This window comes from Castor canadensis, chromosome 3 (genome assembly GCF_047511655.1).
Source record: "Castor canadensis chromosome 3, mCasCan1.hap1v2, whole genome shotgun sequence".
Lineage (NCBI taxonomy): Eukaryota > Metazoa > Chordata > Mammalia > Rodentia > Castoridae > Castor > Castor canadensis.
In genome coordinates, this window is record NC_133388.1 from 18,842,812 (window position 1) to 18,867,185 (window position 24,374).

Consider the following 24,374-nt stretch of genomic DNA (forward strand, 5'->3'; position numbering starts at 1 on the left):
GGATGGATCTTGCACAAAGGTTGCAAGAGAGTAACAAGACCATTTAGTCAACAGATTTTTTTCATTTATTTATTTGTTTTCTTTCTTCTGTGAACCAGGCTCCTATGCTATTTTCAGAGATACCAGAGGCAGACAGTACAGAGTCCTGACTCTCTGGCGACTCTCAGTTCAGCAGGAAATCAGACAAGGCTCTCACACAGGGAGCTTGGGGTGTCGGCTGGGAGCCACAGGAGTTCTGAGGATATGTCCAATGTCAGCTGAGGGGATGCTCCAGAAGTGGGTGACATCTTAGCAGTAGCCTAAAGACTGTCAGGTGAGCAGAATAGGCAAAGCATGTGGACAAGACAAAAAGAACCACATATGTAAGACCTAGAGGGCTTATAAATCACAGAAAATTTGAGAAACTGAAATCAGAGCTCAGGGTGGGAATGTGGAGGCAGACTTCATCATTGAAGAATGAAGTCAGTGAGAAAAGGAGGGAATTGGACAACAAGGGTCTTGAATGTCAGTCCAATGAATGTGCCATTTTTCGGAACTGAGAGATTCAGTAAAAGGTTTTAACCAGGATATGAGGTAACCAGCTTTGTGTGCTACAATCAGGAAGGCAGTAAAAGAGAACAGCAAAGGCCAGGTGCAGACAGTTGCAGCTTGACTTCTTAGAGAACAAAATGTAGTACTTCACATGGCTGAGTCCACTTTTTAGTTAAGGATGTAGATTGGGTATGTGTTAGGAGACCAGGGCAAATTAATCATAAAAGCTGTTGATAAATAAAATTATCATTCTAATTCTGGTATCTGAAATATGAATGGAAGACTTCAGCTTCTTCCCTTACTCTGAAACAACCATTGTGTAGTAGAGGTACTTGGCCATGAAAGAAACCATCTTTCTTTCTTGTGGTACTGGGGCTTAAACTCAAGGCCTACACCTTGAGCCACTCTACCAGCCCTCTGTGTGTGTGTGTGTGTGTGTGTGTGTGTGTGTGTGTGTGTGTGAGAGAAGGGTTTTTTTTTTAGATAGGGTCTCATAAACTATTTACCTGGGCTGTCTTTGAACCGTGATCCTCCTGATCTCTGCCTCCTGAGTAGTTAGAATTACAGGTGTGAGCCACCGGTGCTAAGAAGCCATCTTTCATTCCACGTACTTGTAGTAGGCAAGCCTAATGAGCGATGATGTTCAAATAGTTCAAACCAAATTCCCTTGGTTTATGGTGTTAAGCAGCTTGTTATTTTAAGCAATTTAGACAGATATTTGCATATACAAGCAAACACATTCTTTGAACTACAGACCATTATATAACCTCACTTATCCCTGCAGGTTAATAAACTGCTATAAATGCAAAATTAGATATCCAGAGTTCTAGTGTGTACATGTGTATACAGACCAATAAGAAAAAGACAAACTTGTTAGGGACAATAACTGCCCTCCACTTCACTTACCTCTTATGAATTATTTCTGCTCTCAACTCTAAATCAAGAAAAATACATCCTATTTCCTAGCTCATGCTATCAGATAGGTACCAGGAGAGCTAATATTCATAGCAACTGTGCAGAACTGTGCTCGAGTGAGCTGTGTGGTTCTGTTGTAATAGAGTCTAGAAGTAGAGCACTCTATGTGCTCCCCTTTTTTTCACCCCACATTCTACTCAAAGCACCTCATTCATTCAATCATTTACTCATTCAGGCAACTTTTTAAGGATCCAACCATACCCATCTTTTCATGAGCAGTGGGATGTCATGTCAAATAAGTATATTCCTGCATTCCAATAGCTATTAAGTGGCTGAGAAGTTGGGATTCTTAATGGTGCTTCAAAACAGGACAAAGCAGGTGTTCTATTACTCTTCATTTCTTCTCAGTTCTGAGACAGCACAGCCTCTGAAGTCAGGTTGTCCAAGGCTTGATCCCAGCTCAGCCAACACAAGTGTCAGCCATTGGCAAGATCTTCATCTACTAAGAGTGTTGTGCTTCTCATTGAAATGGAGATCCTAATAGAATCTGCCTAATATGGTTGTCATACAGAGTAAACAAATTAAAATTTGTAAAAGGCCAAGAATAAGACTTGGCACATAGTAAGGGCTCGATCAATTTTTTGTTGTTGCTATTGTTGTTCTTATTATTAGAAATGCCTAGTAGATGGGCATGGAGTTCCTCATTTGCATGCTTCCTATGGGTAGGAACATCCTAACTGATACAGGGGGACTCACAGGTGCATATTATAGTCTGCCAGATAGATAAGACCTCTATCAGATAATAAATGATATATGAAGTAGATGTGCTCAAGCCTGTAAGCCAGGTACAGAAAACTTGTGTTTAGCTACCTATCACTATGTAACAAAATTCTGCAAACTTAGTGGCTTAGAATAATATACATTTATTATCTCACAGTTCCTGTGAATCTGGGATCTGAGTATGATTTAGCTAGAGCTTTTTCTTTAGGGTGGCTCATGCTTATAATTAAAGTATTGGTCAGGGCTGTGTTTTCATCAGAAGGCTCAATGGGAAAGATCCTCTTCCAAATTCATGTTGGCAGAATTCAGTTTCCTAAGGGTTGTTAGATTGAAGGCCTCAGTTCCTTGTTAGCTGTTGGCTGGAGACCTTCCCCAATTCCTTGGCATGTGGACCTCTCTAACATGGTGGCTGACTTCATCAAAGAATGCAACCCAAGAATGCAATGGAGAGAGACTCCTAGGAAGATGGAAGTTACAATCTCATATAACCTAATCATAGACATTAGTGATCTGCTCAGAGCAGTGGGGGAAATAAAACTTTCCAAGTACCTGTTTCTCTAATGCCCTGAGCCACTATGCACTGTGCCTGGCCAACCAAATATGGTGACCCAATCTCTTTATGCCTCCCCAGGGTTTCTCCAGTTAGATTCTGGGACAGAGCCAGAAGCTCAGTCTAGTTTATCATCTTGTCAGCAACCAGAAGTTCTGTGCCAGTTGCTCATATATTAACCTTTATTCCTTTAGTAGTTGTAGTATTCTGTGTAGATCCCCTAAGTTTCTCCTCACTGGTTCAGTGTACCCATTCCCTGATTCCCAAAGGCTTTGCTCCCAGTACTTCCTATCTGCAACTTTCTTTAAAGAACTCCCCTTGGAACCCTGGAACCAATCCACTTAGATGCTTCTTAAACCAAATGTTCCTGATAATCAATAAGCCTGTAGCCAACAACAGACTGACACAGGAAAGGAAAACCACCTATCTGTCTTGCTTTTAGGTAGGGCAAACTCTACTGGGTAATTCTTGAAAGCTCCTAGAGGGCTAAGTTAAAACTGGAACTTCACTTCATATCACAACCTTGCTTGGCACTATAGACTCAAGCTTCCTTCCTCTGGCCAATTCACATATTGAAATCCTAGGCCCACTGTAATAGTGAGCAGGTTGGGTTCTTTAAGAGCTAATGAGGCAGAGGGTGGAGCCCTCATAAATGGGATTAATGTCCTTATAAGAGGCCCCATAGAGCTCCCTTGCCCCTTCCACCACCTGATGGTATGGTGAAAAGACAGCTGTCCATGAATCCTAAAGCAGGCCTTCACCCAGACACCAAGTTTGCCTGAGCCTTGATCTTTGATATCCCAGGCACAAGAAATATGAGAAATAAATTTCTTGGGGGAGAGGGGGAGTTGTTTTTTGGTTGTTGAGACAGGGTAACACTACGTAGTCCAGGCTGGTCTTGAACTTGTAATCCTCCTGCCTCTGTCTTCTGAACGTTGTATGCCACCATAATCAGCTAATTTCTGTTGTTTATATAACGCCGTAAGACATTTGGCCTGTGTTTGTTTTCTATTCTGCTTTTCCTACTTCCTTAACAATTCTTCCTGGGGCAACTTGTTTAATAATTGCTCATTCATCATATTCGCTTCAGGGTCTGCTTCTGGGGGCCTTGCCCAAGAAAGTTGGTGCTATAAATTACTAGGAAGCTGACTTTAAGATGGGATCCTGGATTCAGCTTATTCACCAGTAAAAGAAAATGGGGTTTCATCCTTGTAGTAGGTGATACCCTACGCCTTTTTTATTATTTAGAAATGTATCATATCTTTATTTTGAATGAAAGAAAATTTCATGTAATATTTAATTTTATCAAAATATAAGGACATATAAAAATAACCCTTTAATTAGTATTATATGATCAAGCATCAAGAAAGCAGACTTCTTTATATTCTCAGCCTAATTGCGACATTGTGACATTCTGTATCCTTGGCTTGTTGCAGTTACTAAGACTTTACCCTTGACAAATTGTGTTGGGATACAGTGGGAAGGGGGTGTACTGGCTTATGCAAATGTCTAGCTTTTGAGAATACAGAGGAAATATCAAGTGTAAGAACTGTGTCGTTGGGTGGAAATGGGCTTAAGCAGGTGCAGAGTGTATAATTAAGCTGAAAGAAGTGCATCTATGTCATCTACCAACTGACACATCTCCATCTACTCACTCCTCTGGCCCCATAGGGAATACCCTACAACCAGTTAACAGAGGAAGTATCCCCAGTTTGGTTCAAGAATAGGTTGGCTCAGTGTATTGGTACAAATTGATATGGAATGCTGGTGCACTATAGCCTCAGTCAGAGGTGGTTCTGAGACTAGCGAGGATAAAATCACTGTAATATGCAGAGCCTTGGGCTGGACCCAGTTATTCTCTTTGTATGGAGAGAGATATGGCTCTAGATAAGGACATATATAGACTCAGGGGCAGTGGCAAGTAACTCCATTGGTTTAGTCATGGGACTGGAAGGCATACAATTGGAAGATGGGGACAAGGAGGTTTGGCGAAAGATTTATACAAGAGCTATCAGCCTTGTCCTAAGCAGTTCAAAATATGGGCTTCTTCTCACCAAAGCTGACTTAGTTGGTGCTCTTGCTGTGAATCAACAGCAGAGGTGACTCTGAGTCCCTGATAGAGTGCCATTCCTTGAGAAGACTGACCAGAGAATTGGTGTCAAGTTAATTATCCAGGACCCCTTTCACTATGGAATGGGCAACATTTTGTTCTGACTGGGACTGATATAAATTCTGAGTATGGTTTTGCCTTTCCTGCCTTCAATGCCTTAGTAAGGTCCACTATTATAGGACTCAGAACATCTGACTTACTGAAATAGAACCTCACAAAACATTTTTAGTCCTCTTTTTGGCAAAGGAGGTTTAATAGGAGCATACCACTGAGACCACTGTTCTCACAACATCCACACCACCCAGAAACTTCTAGCCTAGTATATTGTAAGGCATAGACACTAAGTTAGAAATGATACCCTGTGAGGTTGGGGCACTAGCCTTCAGATCACAGTATACACCTTAAACCCAATTACCATTATATTATGTTGCATCTCCCCCGCGTTGGATATATGGATCTGGGAACCAAAGGGTGGAAAGAAGACTAATGTGGCTCTCTTCATTCTCTTTGACCTTCTTGGGAAGTGCATGCTTCCATCCTCACAACCATAAGGTCATTGATTGGGCATAGAGGTTCTAGCTCCTAGACAGAGAATGCTTAGGTTGAAGAGACACAAGAAGAGTCCCACTAAATGTAAAGCTCTAGCCACGATGCTATCATTCTGCACTCCATGAAAGCAAAGAAAGTCAGGGTTATTGACCCTTATCATTAGGACGCCAGGGAGCTGCTACTAAAGGGGCAGAGAGGCATGTGTTGGCACTCAGCTAACCCACTGTGACTCTAGCTGCTGGCATGTCCAGTTTTTTTTGTTTTTTGTTTTTACTGAAAATCCTTACAGCACCATTACCTGATATCGACACGTAAGGAGTTCAGATTCCTCAAGGACAAAGATTTGGGTCACTTCATCAGGCAAGCCATCAAAACTGGCAGAAGTGCTAGTTGAGGATTACTGCAATCTAGAATACAGGGTAGAGAAGACAGAAAATGACAATAGCAATTATTTCCCTGGACTAGCTGTAGCCTCAATGGCTGTGGTTTTTCTCACTAGATCTGTGACCAATTAGAACTTTGACTAAGCCATGACCAGATGGAGTGGATTTACTGTGGGAAGGAAGCCTGTGGAGCTGGGTAGGGCAAGTGGTGGACTATAATGGATGCTATTGGTACTCCCCTTCCTGTCAGCTTCCCTCTACTGCCTTGCTGCAACCATCCCCCAGTTTCTGGGTGCTTTACTCCTACTGGCTCAGACCTCCACCTTCCTTCAGAAAACTTCTTTCTCTTAATCTACAGGAGCCACTTCGCTGAGTCACCCGAGTCACCCGAGAGCCAGAAGTTCTAGGTATTTGTGCCCCCAACCCCCTACAGGTAGGATGCAGCCAATAACTGACTGATGGAGAGGTAAAAGTTCCAGCTCTCTCCCATCAATGTGGGATAAATTCACTGTGTAATTTATGTTCCAGAGTTTAGATTAAGCTGGGGCTGGAACCCACCTTAAATTATTATTCCCTTGCTTTGTTTCTCCCTCATTCTCCTCTTTCTCCCTGACTCGTTTCTCCTGGAAGCAATTCCTTAATAAATTGCTTACACACTCATCCATGGAAACCCAAGGTAGTTCTCTAGGAGAAAATAAACTTCGCAGACAGGCATGGTTTAGAAGAAAAAAATTTTTTTTAGTTTCCCAGCATGGGATATCACCACTAGTCAATAGTCTTTGGTTTAGATTTTGTCTCTTAGTAACAATTTTAAGATCCTAAGCCATGATTCCAGTAGTACATTGCAGACTGGGACATCTGTAAATTATCAGTGATACATCCGCAGAAGTCGTTTGTCCAAGATTTTTTAGTCAACTCTGATTTCAACTTTTCAATCCCCCTGTCAGACCATGTTGCAGACAGTGTATCCCACTCGGTGTGGGGGAAGGTGTGTTAGACACAAAGAGAACGATGTGTTAGCCAAGAGGCAGCCCAGGAAAGGAAACTTGAGCATTACCAAAAAAACAGAAAAAAAAAGAGAAAAGCAGAGACCTTGAAGTTAAGCAAGACTGGACCTCAAATCCTGGCTCCATCCCAACCAGCTGTATGAGCTTGGCTGCTTGGCTACATTTTATTTATGCTGAAATCAATTTACTAGCTCCTACCGCCCAGGATTGAAAATGAGACGATGTATACGAAGTGCTTGGCATGGCTCCTAGATAAAGTTTTTTTTTAAAAAGGTTCCTTCGGAAGGGGGGAGCACAAGCACAGTGGCTTAAGGAGCCCTCAGAGGAGTTGGGGGACTTGCCTGTCCTAGAACCAGCGAGTACAGCGGAGGGGGAGGCGGGAGAGAAACAATGCTCAAGTGTTTTCCTTCATTTGAATTTGCTGAGCGCCGTTTCCGCCCAGGGCACAAAACACAATACTTGTTGACCAAAGGGAGAGCGAACATCACGTCGACCCGGAAGGGACAACTGCAAAGGACAAGGGGCCCTGAAACCCTGGGCCACCACGTGCGACTCCACGGCCTCTCTTGACCCTCCCTACCTCCATTTCCGCCAGGCTGAAGTAGGTGAAGGGTGGAAGCCGCGAGACCGCGCCGCGGAGGCGGACGCCCGCCGCCTGTCTCCTAGCAACGCCGCCCCGCCCCGCCAGGCCTGGCGCGCCGGCGCCGGGAAACCGAGGAGAGTGGGGCAGCCCGCCGTTGCCATGGCAACGCAGCCGCCGCACCCGACGCCGCCGGCGCCTGCGGGAAGCGCGGGCCCAGGGCCCCGCGTGGGCGACCCGGTGGCGTTCCCTCGCCCGTGACCCGATCCGACCCCGTGCTCCCAAGTGGCGGCGGAGGAACAGAGTTGTCCCCCAAGCATGGCAGGGCGTCAAAGCCGACTTACTTCTCCACCGACTGGGGCTAGTGACAGTAGGGGACTTCCCCATTCGTTTCGTGGGGATCGAGTTGGTCATCGGGACTGGGGCTGGGCCGAGGGAATTTTTTTTTTTTTGGCGGGGGGTTGGAATCTCTCTGGATCTTTCCCTGATGTGCGCAGACGTGTGCACGCACACTCACACATGCACACACTCCTGCGGCCCAACTACCTATCCTTTCCCCTGAAGTGTTTTCTCCTGCACCATCTCTAATCTTGGAAAGAGAATGTGCAGAAAACTGAGCTGCCGCTAAAATCTGTCTTCTAAAACAACACTGAAATTAGTATCATAGTTCTTGAAGTCCACGTTAACCTGAAAGAGGCCGTGTCTGGAAGGGTAAAGCTTGATTCTGGACTCGAATTAGCATTTTCTGAATCTCTTTGCAGTGAACTGCGCATAGATAATTAAGTCGTAAGGTTTCAAATTTGAAGGTATATCTTTCCAGCAAGTAGAATGATCACTCCTGCCAGGGAGCTCACAGGCTTCGCAGTCATTCTCTGGCTTGGGAGTATTTTTAACTGAGGCGGAGTCAGTCACGTGCTTGTGAGTTTAATCAAATTGACAGGGGCTCCGAGCGAGAAAAGGTTGCTATCTCGTTCGAAGACAACATTAGGTACATAGAGAAGCATTCTCTTTGGTCTTATTTGAATCAGAACTTTTCAAATGGAATCTTCTCCTGCATATATTTTTCTCGATCTGCTGCAACTGGAAAATTGAAATCAAAACGCTATTTCTTATATTCATTTTAATGGTAAGTGTGCTGGTAAATGTAGCTGAGCTGAGACGATGCATTTTCTTGATCAACAAGGAAATGCAGCAATCACTGTGAATTGAGCACCTTGCTGATTGAGCAACACTTGAACCTGGAGGCATGAACAACCGTAATCTTAAGAGTGAGAATCCTACATAGAATATTTCAAAAGCATATTTACAGCCAACCTTTTTCCACTCCAAAGGCTCATTCACTTGGAACTTTTTTTATTCTTGAATACTTGAAGAGAAGATTTAATCTCTTCAAAAACTACTTTTATATACTTTATAGTTTGAAAACTATAAAGCCATGTGGTTGGGCAAATGATCATATAAAAGTGTGTATGTACACATGTATACATGTACATATATGAATGAGGATATATGCATCCTATTACTCCTAGTCATTTTCTTCCACCCAGTATCAAAACGGCGCCTTATAATTTGTACGGTGGAGAGGACAGGATAAATTCTCAAAGTGAAATCAATAGTCTAAAAATAATAGTTTCGTGTTTAGTACTTCTAAAAAAAAAAAACAGAACCAATGAAACCATGTATACTTAATGAATTTTTTGTGCAAAGGGCAAACCACTAAATTAATCTGCTTCCAACTTGGTAGCTTAAATGTGGCCAGAGCAGAAACAATAATAATGAATTTCATAATAAAATTAAATTAAATTAGCATTTGCAAACATTAATTTTTATTTGGTGATTTTCCTAGCCTCTCTGATTATTCATTCATTACCCCACAGTTCTTTTCACAAAGGTTATTCATCAGTATGGTCCCAGAAGAACTTCTGCAGAATATTGGAAAGGGTCCACAAGTGTTTGGCAAATAGAAATGCCCAGTTGAGCTCTTTCACTGGTTGGGTGTTTTTTTCTAGATGCAGGCTGAGTTACACACACATGAGTTCGCTCATCCAACCGTCACTCCTCATCCTTCACTGAGACATTGCAGAGTTAAACAGACACCAGAAGAGCCCATAGGATTTATGCATGTCCTACTTTATTAATAACACTGGAACGCGGAGAACCTTACTAGATTTTCCACATCATTTCCTAATGTGGAAATAACCTCCATGCAACTGCTCCAGTTAGTTTCCAGGCTCAGCAGGTTTCTACCTTATCATTGATCCTTATTGTTTCCTTGGGAACCTAATATTTAGCAAACAGTAGATCCATTTTGCATACTCACCTTTCCTCTTTTTCAAATAGTCGGTGACCTTAAGCATTAAGCATCTTACTTTTGCAGACTAACAGTCTTTTATCTAATCCTGCATGAAACTCGATTTACTGCTTTATCTACACTACTTTAATCTTTTAGAGGCTTAGAATATGGACTGCTTAATGAAATATTTCTATCCTAGAAATAGACTAACCTTTCCCCATTTTTCCAGATTACTTTACTCATTTACCTGTATACCGTTATCCTTCTTTAAGTATTCATGTACCCCAGTTCCATTTCTTGTACAATGCAATGAAATAAACCAAAATGCTTATCTTGTCACAACAGGAGTGGTTGTGTTACTCAAAATGTGGAATCCTCTTGTTTAGCTCTTACATTTAGTTCTCCTGATGTCAGTAAAATACACATATTTCTGTTGCTGAAAAACTCCCCCATCCTAAAATCCTAAATGATTTCCTCTTGTCAAGCTGCAAGGCCATTTAGAATTCTCAGCGGACTGCTTTGTGTTTAAAGAGGCAATAAACACAGTGTGGTAGTCAACTAGACTCTGGACTTAGATGTGAATTCAAGTCCTGCTTCTAACACTGACTAGCTGTGTAACTTTAACTAGCTTTCTAATCTCTCCTGTTGTTAGCCTTTGCTGTGACAAAATACCTGACATAAACAGCTTAAGAAAGAGGAAACATTTGTTTTGGCTCATGGTTTCAGAGGTATTGGTCCATGGTTGACTGACTCCATTGCTTTTGAGCTCAATGTGAGACCGAACATCATGGCAGAAGGGCATAGCTGAGAGCTGCTCACCTCATGACAGACAGCCAGGAGACAGAGAGAAAAAGAAGAAAGGTTTAGGGACAGGATGTACCCTTCGAAGGCACATCCCCAGTCACCTCCTTCCTCCAACTAAGCTCCACCTCCTTGTTTCCACCTTCTACCAGTGATGCCTTTGTGCTGTGGATCCGTCACTGGGGTAACTTGGTGAAGTTAGAGCCCTCATGACCCAATCACTTCCCCCAAACCCCACCTCTGAACATTGCTATGTTAGGAACTAAGTCTTGGAGACATGAGCTTTTTGAAGGACACATAATATCCAAATCATAACCTCTCTAGGGCTCAGGCTACTCTTCTGTAAAATGGGGAAACGAGCATTTAGCTTATTAGATTGGAGGAGTTTGAAGAATTAAATCAGATAATTCTTTTACAGTGTTTGGCATGCAGTCAACATGGCTGTAGTGACTGACATCATCATCATTAGTATTATCAATATTAAAACATTGTTCCATTAATTAGTGTACTAGATTACGCTACCCACTGAGGAACAGGATTTTGACAGGACAAAAAACAGATATTTTGACTGGGGAAGAAATGAGTACAGGAGAAGGGAAAAGTCCAGAACACAGCTCAGTGGCTAGAGGGGACTGCACACAAATATCTTGGGAAGTTACAGCACAGCATGGGCCAGTAGGTGCCTATGATGATAAAATGGAATGAAAATTGAGCTGGCCCTGGAATAATTTTCATAAAATTAGTCATGACATAGTCAGCAAAGCCATGAGAGACATGATTTCTTAAATACATACACAATTATGAGGTCTTCCATTTAGGAAAAATATGAAAAAAATGGAGAATCCTGATTAATGCAAAGACTTAAAACCTACATGGGAAGACCTTTTCTTTTCAGTTGGGGTTCTCTGACAGAGGGTGGAATCTACTCCAGGGATTTTAAACAGAAAGAAATTCATCCTAGGATAACAAATGGCTCCCATGCTTGTTTTTAGGGTTGAGGAAACGCTCTTGGTTGAGCTTAGGAATAACTGTCCAAACCAATTCATGGAACCAGATCACAACAGTCACTCTCTCCTGCCAAGTTATGGACCAGCCATTACAGCTGACTTGGGAGCCACACTGCCACAGCCATGATCACAAATTTGCCTCCATGGCTACTTAAAAAGCTGGACATCAATCTACCATTTGATCCAGCAATACCACTCTAGGGGATATACCCAAAAGACTGTTACTCCAGAGGCACCTGCACACCCATGTTTATTGCGGCACTATTCACAATAGCCAAGTTATGGAAACAGCTAAGCTGCCCCAGCACTGACGAATGGATTAAGAAAATGTGGTATCTATACACAATGGAATTTTATGCAGCCATGAAGAAGAACGAAATGTTATCATTCGCTGGTAAATGGATGGAATTGGAGAACATAATTCTGAGTGAGGTTAGCCTGGCCCAAAAGACCAAAAATCATATGTTCTCCCTCATATGTGGACATTAGATCAAGGGCAAACACAACAAGGGGATTGGACTATGAGCACATGATAAAAGCGAGAGCATACAAGGAAGGGGTGAGGATAGGTAAGACACCTAAAAAACTAGCTAGCATTTGTTGCCCTTAATGCAGAGAAACTAAAGCAGATACCTTAAAGCAACTGAGGCCAATAGGAAAAGGGGAACAGGTACTAGAGAAAAGGTTAGATCAAAAAGAATTAACCTAGAAGGTAACACCCACGCACAGGAAATCAATGTGAGTCAATGCCCTGTATAGCTATCCTTATCTCAACCAGCAAAAATCCTTGTTCCTTCCTATTATTGCTTATACTCTCTCTACAACAAAATTAGAAATAAGGGCAAAATAGTTTCTGCTGGGTATTGGGGGGGAGAGGGAGGGGGCGGAGTGGGTGGTAAGGTAGGGGGTGGGGGCAGGGGGGAGAAATGAACCAAGCCTTACCTTATATGCACATATGAATAATAAAAGAAAAATGAAAAAAAAAAGAGAAAAAAAAACAAATTTGCCTCCTAACTACCAACACCAAGAAGCTACCATTGATGCAGCCAGCTCCAGAGTCTTGAAACCCTCATGAAATGCATACCAGCAAAATAGATGGCCTGTGTCCTTTGACACCTTTAAGGTTAGTGACCTCACAGAGGAACCTCTCTTCATCCTATTAAAGAAATGCTCAATGTCTTGTTGATCAAGCTTGTCAACAGAAACAGCAGAAGACACAGCAGTGAAGCCAGAATCAAACAAATGCACTGTGAGAATGATAATTAGAACCAAGGAGATCTGAACAATGAGTGTTAGGTGTTCCACCTCTGCAGTAGAGGTTGGAATGGCTAGAGAACACTAATCCACCTTGTCTCCCCCAAAGCAGATGTGTGGTTGTTAAATGTTCATCTCATTCTACTTCCTAAATTGAGCTTCCAAGTAATAGCAAACAAAAATGACAAGTCCTCACTAACATTTGCCTGCCCCCCAAAGGGAGACCAGCTTCTCAGTACCCATCTCTAAATAATGTTTATTTTTTTCCTTTAAACTGATCACAACCCACTCTTGATGTCCCATCATCTGTAGACTAAAGGCTAATTAATTATGACCAAAAATTCCTTTGTGGAATATTAAGGGCCAAGGGGAAAGAATAAAAAGGAAAGTTACTAATATGTGTAAATAATTACACAGAGAAGCAAGAAAAAATTGCATAGCTACTACAGTCCTCATTTTTGCTATTAGTCATGAGTTATAGTTGGCATTTATAACTTCCTTCCTCTACTGCCCACTTCAATATAGCCTTGCTTCCAGCCAGATGGCCAAAGGGTGAGCTACTTTGCCTGGTAACATGACCTAAACCTTCATTCCTGAGGTCTCTACGTTCTAGGGTTCCTGAAGTCTTCTCTTACTCTTGCCCTTTGAAATGGCAGTAGTAGAAGGCACTCCATAACACTTCAAATGTATAAAGGTAGTTTAAAATACTTAAGGACTTTTTTTTTTTTTTTGCTATACCGGGAGTTGAACTCAGGGCCTACACTTTGATCTACTCTACTAGCCCTTTTTGGTGAAGGGTTATTTTTGAGATAGGGTCTCATGAACTGTTTGCCCAGGGTGGCATTGAACTGCAATCCTCCTGATCTCTGCCTCCTGAGGAGCTAGGATTACAGGTATGAACCACCAGCATCTGGCATATTTAAGGACTTTTAATTGTGTGTGTAAAAATCTCCTCACAAGGGATTGTCAAAATTTGCTCCCTTTACATTTAGAGTAAGATCTGTAAGTTGACTCTAATACCAGGGTTGGCAAACCTTTTCTGTAAAGAGCCAGACAGCAAGTATCTCAGGCTTTGCAGGCTGTATGGTCTCCATTGAGACTACACGATTCAGTCAAAATAGCACAAAAACCACCATAGGAAATATGTAAATGAACAGATTGCTCTGTTCCACTAACACCTTACTTATACAAACAATCAGGCAGCCAGATTTGGCACACCAGCTACAGTTTGCCAACCTCTGATCAAAAGGGTTGAAGTTTGAGGTTTATAAATTTTAAAATTTCTAGTTTCAATACATCAAATCTGAACTATAAAAACAAATGCATCCACTAAATAATCTTTGCTGTGCACAAAAGCCTCCCTCAAAGGTATCTAAAACCCCCATTTAAATGTCTGTGTGGTGTTGGAGACAGCTGAAAGGGAGTGGGGGTTAGAGTTTCAGGCCTGGTTCCATTCCTGACTCTCCTAATCAAGTCACTAGACTATGTGAGGAAAATCATTTAACTTCTGATCTTTGTAAAGAGAAGAACAGAATCGAAACTACACTCAAAGAATTGTTGTGATATTCAAACAAGACATTATATAAAGATGTACATTGAAACCAGAAAGTCTTTCTTGAAAATAGGGTGTTACTATCATAACCAAAATATAAATGCATTTGCACAAACACTGATCCACAAAACGTGACAAGAATTTTGAATACTTTTTTTTTTACCATACTTACCACTTGAATAATTTACATCTTGGTTTTAACTCATCTATGATATTCTGGTAATCAGAAATTAAGCTAATATAATACTCAGAAATTTATTTAGCACTAAAAATATTTACCTGGGCATTTCATAATTTCAGCTTCTTTCCCAGAAAAAGCTAACTTTTAATATTTAATTCATGGGGGTTTTTTTTGTGCCATAGTTTGCTGTATAATTTTAGAATTAGGAGGAATTTCAGAAATCATGCTTATAAATGAGGACACTGAGAAGTTCACAGGTTAAGTGACTTGACAGACAACACATTTTTAGGATAACACTTATAATTTAATTATGTTATGAATTAAAGCATAAAAACAATCATGGCAGTCTCTCTTTGTATTTGTGGGATCTGTTTGGTGAGTATGTTCTGAACTACTAGCTCAGATACTGTTTCTGAAGCAGTAGTAATGTACTGCTAGTAAAAGTAGGTAAGCGATTTGCAGCTAGGAATGCACACCCCAGACTTCTCAGATTCCATTAGAGTAAACAATGGCAATCTTATGTAGGAAGAATGATCACTCATTCCTTTGGGTTCTATATTTTTCTCATTTGTACAATAATTCCTCTGTAGGCTTCCTAGGATATATTGACAGAAGAAAGTAGTAAACAAATCAGCTCTAAGGTTCTTTTTCAGTGTTTGTCCACAGAGAGTTTGCCTATTTAGTTTAGTACTTTATTTTATTTGGTGTAATCAGCTCTCTGTGAGAAATACTACGGAGGAAGATTGTCTAAGGTGTATGTGTTCATACTGGCATTGAAAAGCATTAATAGAAATTAAATATGAAATCCCAACATGCTGAGAGAAATTTACAACTGTAAAATATAATTTCCTTTTCAAACCTGGAAGGTTGAGAATGGCTCATTAAACTCAAGTATTTATGTAATTTTGATAGTGTCAGAAAAGGAACTTATTTTCATTCTTTCTGCTTCTCTTAATCTTGTTACATAATGTACCCAACTGGGCTTTCCTTGATTCAGGGCATAAGAACCTTCAGTGCACTTGTGTGCCTAGCATGGATTTATAATGAGGCCTTTCCTTCCCACCAAATTGCCATTCAATATTTTCCATATCTATAGAATCTATACACGTGCATGTTTTATTATAGAAGTGGGATTATGTTTGCGTGTTGTGGAACCTGCTGGTGTCACTCAACATGGATGTGTTCTCTTTCCCAGCATGATACTTACAGCCACATAATATCATACTGGTATTCCTTCAACCAGATGAGCCATTATTTATTCACTCACTCTATGATGATTCACTATCATCAATAATGTTTTGATAAATACACATCTATATAAAGCTTTGTGCCCAATTCTGGTCATTTCTGTAAGAAAATTCCTGTACATGAAATTGCTGGCACAATATGGGAATATTAAGGGTCATGCTCATCCCAACTATTGGACTCTATATTCTAGCCATTGTGCTAAGTACTTTATACACATAATCTCATTCAATCTTTACAAGTTGATGTGATAAGTACTATTAATAGTCACATTTTTTTTAGAGGAAACTGAGGCTGGTGCCCAGAAAATAGCTAACAAGTGACATGGTTGACAGAACTTACCTTTAAACCTCAATTTGTCTGACTTCAAGGCTAATATTTTTCATCACAATGCTCTATTGTCACTTCTCAATTGTCAAAATATCTTTGAAAAAAGACTATTACAATTTAAATTTCTCTAGCAATACAAGAGTGTTTTTTTCTCTGTACAATTGAGGATTCATTTGCAAATAAAGTTGGACAAAATTTTTTCATGTTTGTTGGACGTTAATACTTCCTTTGTGGATTGTCTATTCATGTCTTTTGTGTAGACTGCATGTCTGAAATGTTTCCTTTTGAGATAGAGTCAGATGATCTGAATTCTAATCACAGCTCTGTCCCTAATTAGCTATTCCAGAGCAGGAAAAATTGCTGAGAGGTCTGGGTCCTTGTTTCCTCTTGTGCAAAATGAGATGATTAAATGAAATAATCCCATGGCCCATCTCTAAAATTTTGTCATTCCGCCATCAGCCTGGCCACTATTCTTTTTTTTTTTTTTTTAGATAGGGTCTTTCTTTTTTTTTTTATTTTTTAATTTATTTTTATTTTTTTATTCATATGTGCATACAATGTTAAGGTCATTTCTCCCCCCCCCACCCGTCCCCTTCCTTTCCCCCCATCCCCTCGATACTCAGCAGAAATTATTTTGCCCTTATCTCTAATTTTGTTGAAGAGAGAGTATAAGCAATAACAGGAAGGACCAATTGGCCACTATTCTTAATCCTTGTCACTGGCAAAGGACACCTATGCCGTCTATCTTCATTTAAGAATTTAAGGAGAGGCCTCTGCTCAGAAACATGCTCCCAATCCTTGGGATTCCTGTGCTTGAAATCCCACCCTGCACTCCCTGGGGGCTTGAATGCTTTCTTTCCTCATTTGCCTGAGTTTTTCCTTCCTGCTTGAAGGTTTCTTCTTCTGTGGCTTCAGTGGCATCCTTTTCTCATGTTTTGCTCTTACTCAGGTTGCTGCTCCAGCTGCTCTTTCCCCTTACAACCTAAAATGTTGGGATTCCCCAGAGTTGCCCTTGGCCCAGCAGTCTTAATCAGCTCACTCTGGCCACAATGGCCCCCAAGGAATTCCTTGAACCTGTGCTGACTCTCTTACCTCTGAGCTCTTAAACATGCTGCCATGTTCCCTCTGCCTGGAACACTTCCTCCTTTCTTTTCTGACTTGAGTTCAAGTGTGTGGTCTTCTGGACACAGGAAAGCAGCCTAGCTTAAAGCTGGCTCATGGGTTTAGAGTTAGACAGATAAAGATTCAAGTCCAGGTTGCACCACATATGAACAATGTGACCTTGGGTAAATCGTGTGTTCTCCCTAGCCTCCACTTCCCCTTATGTAACGAGGAAAATGATATTGTTTACCTCTTTGGATTGTTGTGAGAAGGAACACAAAACTTGGCACAAAATGCTGGGTTTTTGCTTGTTGTTTTGTTTTAGCCTTCAGGCATCTCATGTATACATCTGTCTTAGCATAACATGCTGCCTCTGAATGGGCATGGTTCTGTCTCTGTTCATTAGCACTGTCTGGCACATCACAGGAACTCAGAAGCCATTTCTTTTTTTGTTTATTTTATTCATATGTGCATACAATGCTTGGGTCATTTCTCCCCCCTGCCCCCACTCCCTCCCTTAAAACCCACTCTGCTTCCTCCCTCTCCCCCCCACCCCCTCAATACCAGGCAGAAACTATTTTGCCCTTATTTCTAATTTTGTTGAAGAGAGAGTATAAGCAATAATAGGAAGGAACAAGAGTTTTTGCTGGTTGAGATAAGGATAGCTATATAGGGAGTTGACTCACATTGATTTCCTGTGCATGTGTTACCTTCTAGGTTAATTCTTTTTGATCTAACCTTTTCTCTAGTACCTGTTCTCCTTTTCCTATTGGCCTCAGTTGCTTTTAAGGTATCTGCTTTAGTTTCTCTGCATTGGGGGCAACAAATGCTATCTAGTTTTTTAGGTGTCTTACCTATCCTCACACCTCCCTTGTGTGCTCTCGCTTTTATCATGTGCTCAAAGTCCCATCACATTGTTGTGTTTGCCCTTGATCTAATGTCTGCATATGAGGGAGAACATATGATTTTTTGGTCTTTTGGGCCAGGCTAACTTCACTCAGAATGATGTTCTCCAATTCCATCATTTACCTGCGAATGATAACATTTCATTCTTCTTCATGGCTCCATCAAATTCCATTGTGTATAGATACCACATTTTCTTGATCCATTTGTCGGTAGTGGGGCATCTTGGCTGTTTCCATAACTTGGCTATTGTGAATAGTGCTGCAATAAACATGGGTGTGCAGGTGCCTCTGGAGTAACCTGTGTCACAGTCTTTTGGGTATATCCCCAAGAGTGGTATTGCTGGATCAAATGGTAGATCAATGTCTAGCTTTTTAAGTAACCTCCAAATTTTTTTCCAGAGTGGTTGTACTAGTTTACATTCCCACCAGCAGTGTAAGAGGGTTCCTTTTTCCCCCGAATCCTTGCCAACACCTGTTGGTGGTGGTGTTGCTAATGATGGCTATTCTAACAGGGATGAGGTGGAATCTTAGTGTGGTTTTAATTTGCATTTCCTTTATTGCTAGAGATGGTGAGCATTTTTTCATGTGTTTTTTGGCCATTTGAATTTCTTCTTTTGAGAAAGTTCTGTTTAGTTCACTTGCCCATTTCTTTATTGGTTCATTAGTTTTGGGAGAATTTAGTTTTTTAAGTTCCCTATATATTCTGGTTATTAGTCCTTTGTCTGATGTGTAGCTGGCAAATATTTTCTCCCACTCTGTGGGTGTTCTCTTCAGTTTAGAGACCATTTCTTTTGATGAACAGAAGCTTTTTAGTTTTATGAAGTCCCATTTATCTATGCTATCTCTTAGTTGCTGTGCTGCTAGGGTTTCGTTGAGAAAGTTCTTACCTATACCTACTAACTCCAGAGTATTTCCTACTCTTTCCTGTATCAACTTAAGAGTTTGGGGTCTGATATGAAGATCCTTGATCCATTTTGAGTTAATCTTGGTATAGGGTGATATACATGGATCTAGTTTCAGTTTTTTGCAGACTGTCAAGCCATTTCTTGAGGGAATAAATACATCACATTGCAAAAACCTTCAGGACACTTTTTGAGGTGGTTGTTCTGGGTTGTTGTTCTTACTATAGTTTGTAATACCCTATCAGGAATTGCTTTCCAGCCTGACATTCATGGAAACAAAGTTAATCCCCTGAAAGAGTTAGATGCTTAGAATTAGAGAATAAGGACGCCCAACCCAGAGAGCCAGGGTGGCAGCAAATTGGGAGGTGAGACAGCATTGAAGGCAGACTTCTCTCTGTGCTTTCAGTATGGACACTCTCAAGAAGACTAACTCCTCTAACTCCTCACCGCTCTGTCTAATTCCACCAGAAGCTGGGCTCTGTTAGTTAACCCACATGGGCAGGTTCAAGTCTGCTCACACAGAGAGAGGCATAGTGTAACCTCTTCACCCCTGAATGTCTCCAATACGACCTCTCAGAGCAGCTAAGCAATAAAATATCTCAAAGCAAGTATCATCACTAAAGTAAAAAGAAAGAACATACATGTTTGGAAAATGGACTTCCTGGGAAGGCAGCCAGAGGCCAGAACTAGCAGAGCAAGCAAGGAGAAGGAGACCTCAGGCTTATTGAAAATTGAGATGTCTTTGGGGGAAGAAAAAATCAATACAGACTATGAATCTTTTAGTATAGACCAGTGAAAAAAAGCATCACAACAGTTTTTTTTTTAAGTTTTTAAAAATAATTATCCATGCACATTAGCTGGTGTTTTTTTTTAAAGGGGGCAGGGGGATCCCTCACAAGTACTGTATTTCAAAAAGATTTTTAAACAGCAAAGTTGACTCACATGAACATCAATAGCTGACATCTCCCCAAAGGTCTAAGACCCATAGACTCAGGGTTCTCATTCAGATCAATTCTGGTTCTCACTAACAGTAAATGCTAAGCCAGATGTACAAAAACAGTGCCCCCTTTCCCTCCATACCCCACCACGCCTTCAGAGCCTGTGTTATTGAATCATGCTGTCCAAATGTCATGTCCTTACCTACCTGTTGCTTTCCACCTCCCTTGTGGTTCCCATTAGGTCTTCCCTGCTGTGACCCTCCAAGACTACATGCTATTAGTGCCTTGAATGGTTAGCTCATGGCACTCATGGAAGATGAAAGTATGATGGGGTTATTGGAGTTTAGGTCCCCAGGCCTAAACTTCTGGGTTCCATATGTCAGGTCAGGCCACTTGTCCCAATAAGCCAAGTAACAGAGGTCAGAGAAAGGAGATTTAATTAATGCAATTTAGGGGCACACCAGAGGAAGAGGCAAGGTCTCAGGATTGGTCAGGTAGGACCTTGGTACAATAAGAGTCATTGCTGCCTGGGGTGGGCTGGTAGCTTCGTCTTGTGTCACAGGATGGTTATCCATCAGTCTTGTCCTTCCTGGATTCCAAGATGGCTGCAAAGTGAGGGGCCAGTGTTTTCTTGTTTTAGCAACAGCAGTCTCTAAGTACCTGTTACAGTGGCAAAAACAGGTAATCAGCTGTGAGTATCATACCACATTTCTGCGTGTATGTTGAGGAGGTCTGCTGGGAATTAAATTCAGAGCCTTGAGAGTGCTAAGCACAGGTGCTCAACTACTGAGCTATCCCTAACCCCTACATTTCTGGATTGGGAAGTTAAAGCTGTGGCAGCCTGGGAATTTTGCATGATATAGAAAGACATGTCCTTATGTTCCTTATGAGCACACATAGCATTTCATATTATTTGGTACTGGACAAAGAGGTTGGAAGTGACAAAAGGAATAGACCTCCTTGCCTTTGCCTGGAATCCCCTCTTCCTCTTGATGGCTCAAGCATCCATTTATCTTTAAGACCCAGTTCAAGTACAGGGTCTTCTGCGACTTACCCTATAACTCCTCTAAGCTTGAGCCTCTCTCATGTCCTCTCCCCATCTTGATGGCCAGGACTGGCCAGCACTCATCCAAGCAATTTAAATCTGGAGAAGTCCTGAAGTGAAATCTACTTTTCAGCCTTCACAGAAAAACCTAGTAGGCAGATTCTGGCTCAAAGTATATGTCAATTCTGAGGGGGTCATGGTTCCAATTAAAATTGTGACATGTAGAAGAGCTGGGAGCCACATTCAAGCATACATTTTATAGCAACTTGATTTAAATACAGTAAAAGCTATATTTTGCAGAAATTTATCCCAGAAAAAGTTCTAGGAAAAATCTATTCCTATTATTTTTATACACAAGTCTTCATGTGCATGCACTATCTCACTCATACTGAAGCAAATACATCTGAGTGATTGTGGGAAAAGACTTGCATGGCAAAACAAAGGTGGTGGAATTGAGACCAGATGTTCTTACCCCAAATGTTTCCCTTTCCATCCCCTCTCCTAGAACACACCCTCAGAAAGCCAGTTGTTGGAGGAGTGTCATTACATTTCTAGGAACTATTCAATTAACTGAAGTTCAATTAACTTTTTAGTTTCTGGGTAGAGGCACTAAGATGGCTGTTATAATACATATCACTCTTGCATTAATTAAAGGAGAACAGGTAGGTTTTGATGAAAGAAGATGTATGAATGGTCTAATCCATCCTTTACATTGCTTTTGGGACTCTCCTAGAATACAGACCTGATTATGTTACACCCTAGGGAGATGCTTCTCATGACCCTTTATCTCCTACAGAATAAATATCAAATTCCTTAAAGTAACAGATAATTATCTGGCTTATCCAAACAAGAATGCTCCTGCTCTATTTCGCCTGACTCCAACCCTTGACTCAGGAAGCAAGTTCTCTCAAGCATTTTTACCAGGATAAGAAGATAAAGACCACACTGGTTTGTTAATTGTCTCTTCTTTAAAATCTGATTTTGTAAAATCCAAGCAACAATAGAAAGGGATTTTTTCAAAAATTCTGAAGGACTGTGACTGATCCCTACACAATTACTGAACAGTGTGGTAACATGCATACATTGGAACAAAACACGCTGGTGGTGTGATCTTTAAGTGCACAACAATGGTGCTGTGCAATTACCCCCATCTCCCCTCAGTCAGTGCCCACTGTGTCCCTAGCCAACAGTGGACACAGGGTGACTCCTGGATCCACTATTGATAGGGTTGTTATTCTTCACTCTCACACTTGACATTGCCTGCAGTTCACTTCTGGAAACCTTCCATGTTCATATGAGATTCATCACCTCTTTTGTATTGGTGTTGAAACTTGCCAATTTGTTATGAACTTTCAATATATCTGGTTTGCTCCTTTCAAACCTCAGTTCTCAAAACAGTCTGTCTACAAAGGATTCATCAACTCCCATTAACACACCCACATAATCCCTTCCTACTTTGTATTCTTGATTCTGGACAAACTCAGAATCAAGGATCTCAGGAAGATGGACTTGGCTGATGCTTTATTGTTTGACTGTTCCATGCCCACTGAGGTAGGCTGTGTTAACAGGCCTTCAAAGACCTTCCATATGTGACTTCGTGTTTCAGAGCTGGGGATCAAACCCAGGATCTTGCACCAGCTAGGCAAGTGCTTTACCACTGTGCTCCATTCTCAGCCCCCACATGTGACTCCTGCTATTATTCCATCTCCACTATGGTCACCTTCTGCACCACTCAATTTTGCTCGGACACACCAGCATGCTAGCTTTTGCTGTTCTATATTGATACCTACAATAACAGCTACTTATTGAAGGCTTGTTACATGCCATGTGCTTAGGGAGGGCTCTGTGGGTAGGTTTAGATTTGGATATAAGGGTTCTGTTGCCTAACCTCTTGGTGATCTTGAGCAAGTCGTTCAATTCTTTCATTTTCACCTTTGAGAGCTTCCATTTCCTTATCTGAAGAATGGAAATAACAACTACCTTGAGGTATGGAGATTCATGTGAATGTATGTGTGGGTTTGTGATATGTGTATTCATGAAAAATTCCTCATCTCTTCCCTTCATATTCAGTGCCTTTGCTTTTATTGCTTCTTTCTCCTTCTGGAATGCAATTTGCCTCCATCTTCCTCCTGAAAAAACCCTACTCACATATAAAAGTCCAGTGGATTCTCATGGAGTCCATTGCTTAGATTTTGGAATCTTGGTTTTCCAGAGAATTCAGACATGGAGTAATAAAAGCCACAAAACAGTCACAACCAGCTTTTGTCCAGTTCCATCCCTACCTATGACCATAGGAACTTCCATCTACCTCCCTCACCTAACTACTTCTTGCCTCAGAGAAACAGTTTATAATCTCAGATTACCTTGACTGGTAGCTTTTTACACATTCCCAATTCTGTATTCTTGCAGCACTTACTCAATGAAACAATCATTCATGCAGGTAAGAGCTAATCTCTGTTTTGCCCAAACAAACCACAGCCATCTGAGGCAGAGTGAAACTGCCTGGTCATTGTATAGCCAGTGTCTAGTCCGGTGCCCAGCACAGAGATGGTACATAGTAACACTTGGTGTATTGATGAACGCAAGCCCCTGAGGTAACTCAGTTTGCTCATCTGTCCTCAGCCTTGTCCTTTGGGGTCTCTCTCCTCCCTCCTGCTATTCAGCTGCTGTGATGTCTCCTGTTGCTGGGAGAGTGATGTTGCTGACGTCTGTGACGAGAAGTCTTTCAAAGGAAAGTCTATCTTCTGAGGCAGCAGGCTGCCACTGAGGGTCACAATGACAGGCATATGTCATTCCCTTGTGTGTTCTTTGATCCAACTTCTGTTTGGACTGTCCAGCTGCTCAAAACACTTCGTCAACGCCATGTCATATGGGTACTAAAAATAACCCCAGTGGGAGATAAAACTGTCCCACCAGCAAGGAAATGATGTGCCCTTGGCTATTAGATACCCTGTCCACGTTAGTGGTGGAAAGATTTTGTTCATTCGGGCTCTCCCCTGAAGACTCAGGGAGATGGCTGGGGACCAGGTAGTCCTCAACCTGTCTGTCTTCTCCCACATGGACCACTGATTTTGTAACCATCTTATGCTTCTCTACACTGTCTCCCCTTGTAGTTTCTTCTTCCCAAAAGTCACACAGACTTCTACTAGGTGTAGCCACAAGACCTCCAGCACTCTGAGACACAACCTCTCCTAGGGCATTTTTCTGGTTCTGTGCCACACTGTCATACCACTTGATTCACTATTTTCTGACAACCTTCCTATCTACCTCCCTAGATTTATTTTCCTTTCAGAAAGTTCCTGTGTCTCTTTTGTTCTTGCATCTCTCTCTCTGTTCCTCCCTTCCTCCCTCTCTCTCTCCCTCCCTCTCTCTTTCTCTTTCTCTGTCTCTGTCTCTCTCTCTCTCTCTCTTTCTC

At 41.5% G+C, this 24,374-nt stretch overlaps 1 long non-coding RNA gene across 3 annotated transcripts in view; it reads right to left on the bottom strand.

Moving 5' to 3' along the window:
- The window catches only part of LOC141421267 (uncharacterized), a 60,736-nt gene extending 53,204 nt beyond the window's left edge, over positions 1–7,532 (bottom strand). The window contains exons 1-4 of one of the 3 annotated variants that reach the window (XR_012445874.1): positions 7,406–7,532; positions 5,734–5,842; positions 1,038–1,157; positions 97–306 (exon numbers count right to left, since the gene is read on the bottom strand). This is a non-coding gene — a long non-coding RNA (uncharacterized lncRNA). Of the gene's footprint in view, positions 1–96; positions 307–1,037; positions 1,158–5,733; positions 5,843–7,405 lie in introns of those variants that run through there. The other 2 variants (XR_012445876.1, XR_012445875.1) reach the window with 2 other exon arrangements.
- Positions 7,533–24,374: the final 16,842 nt, after the last annotated feature.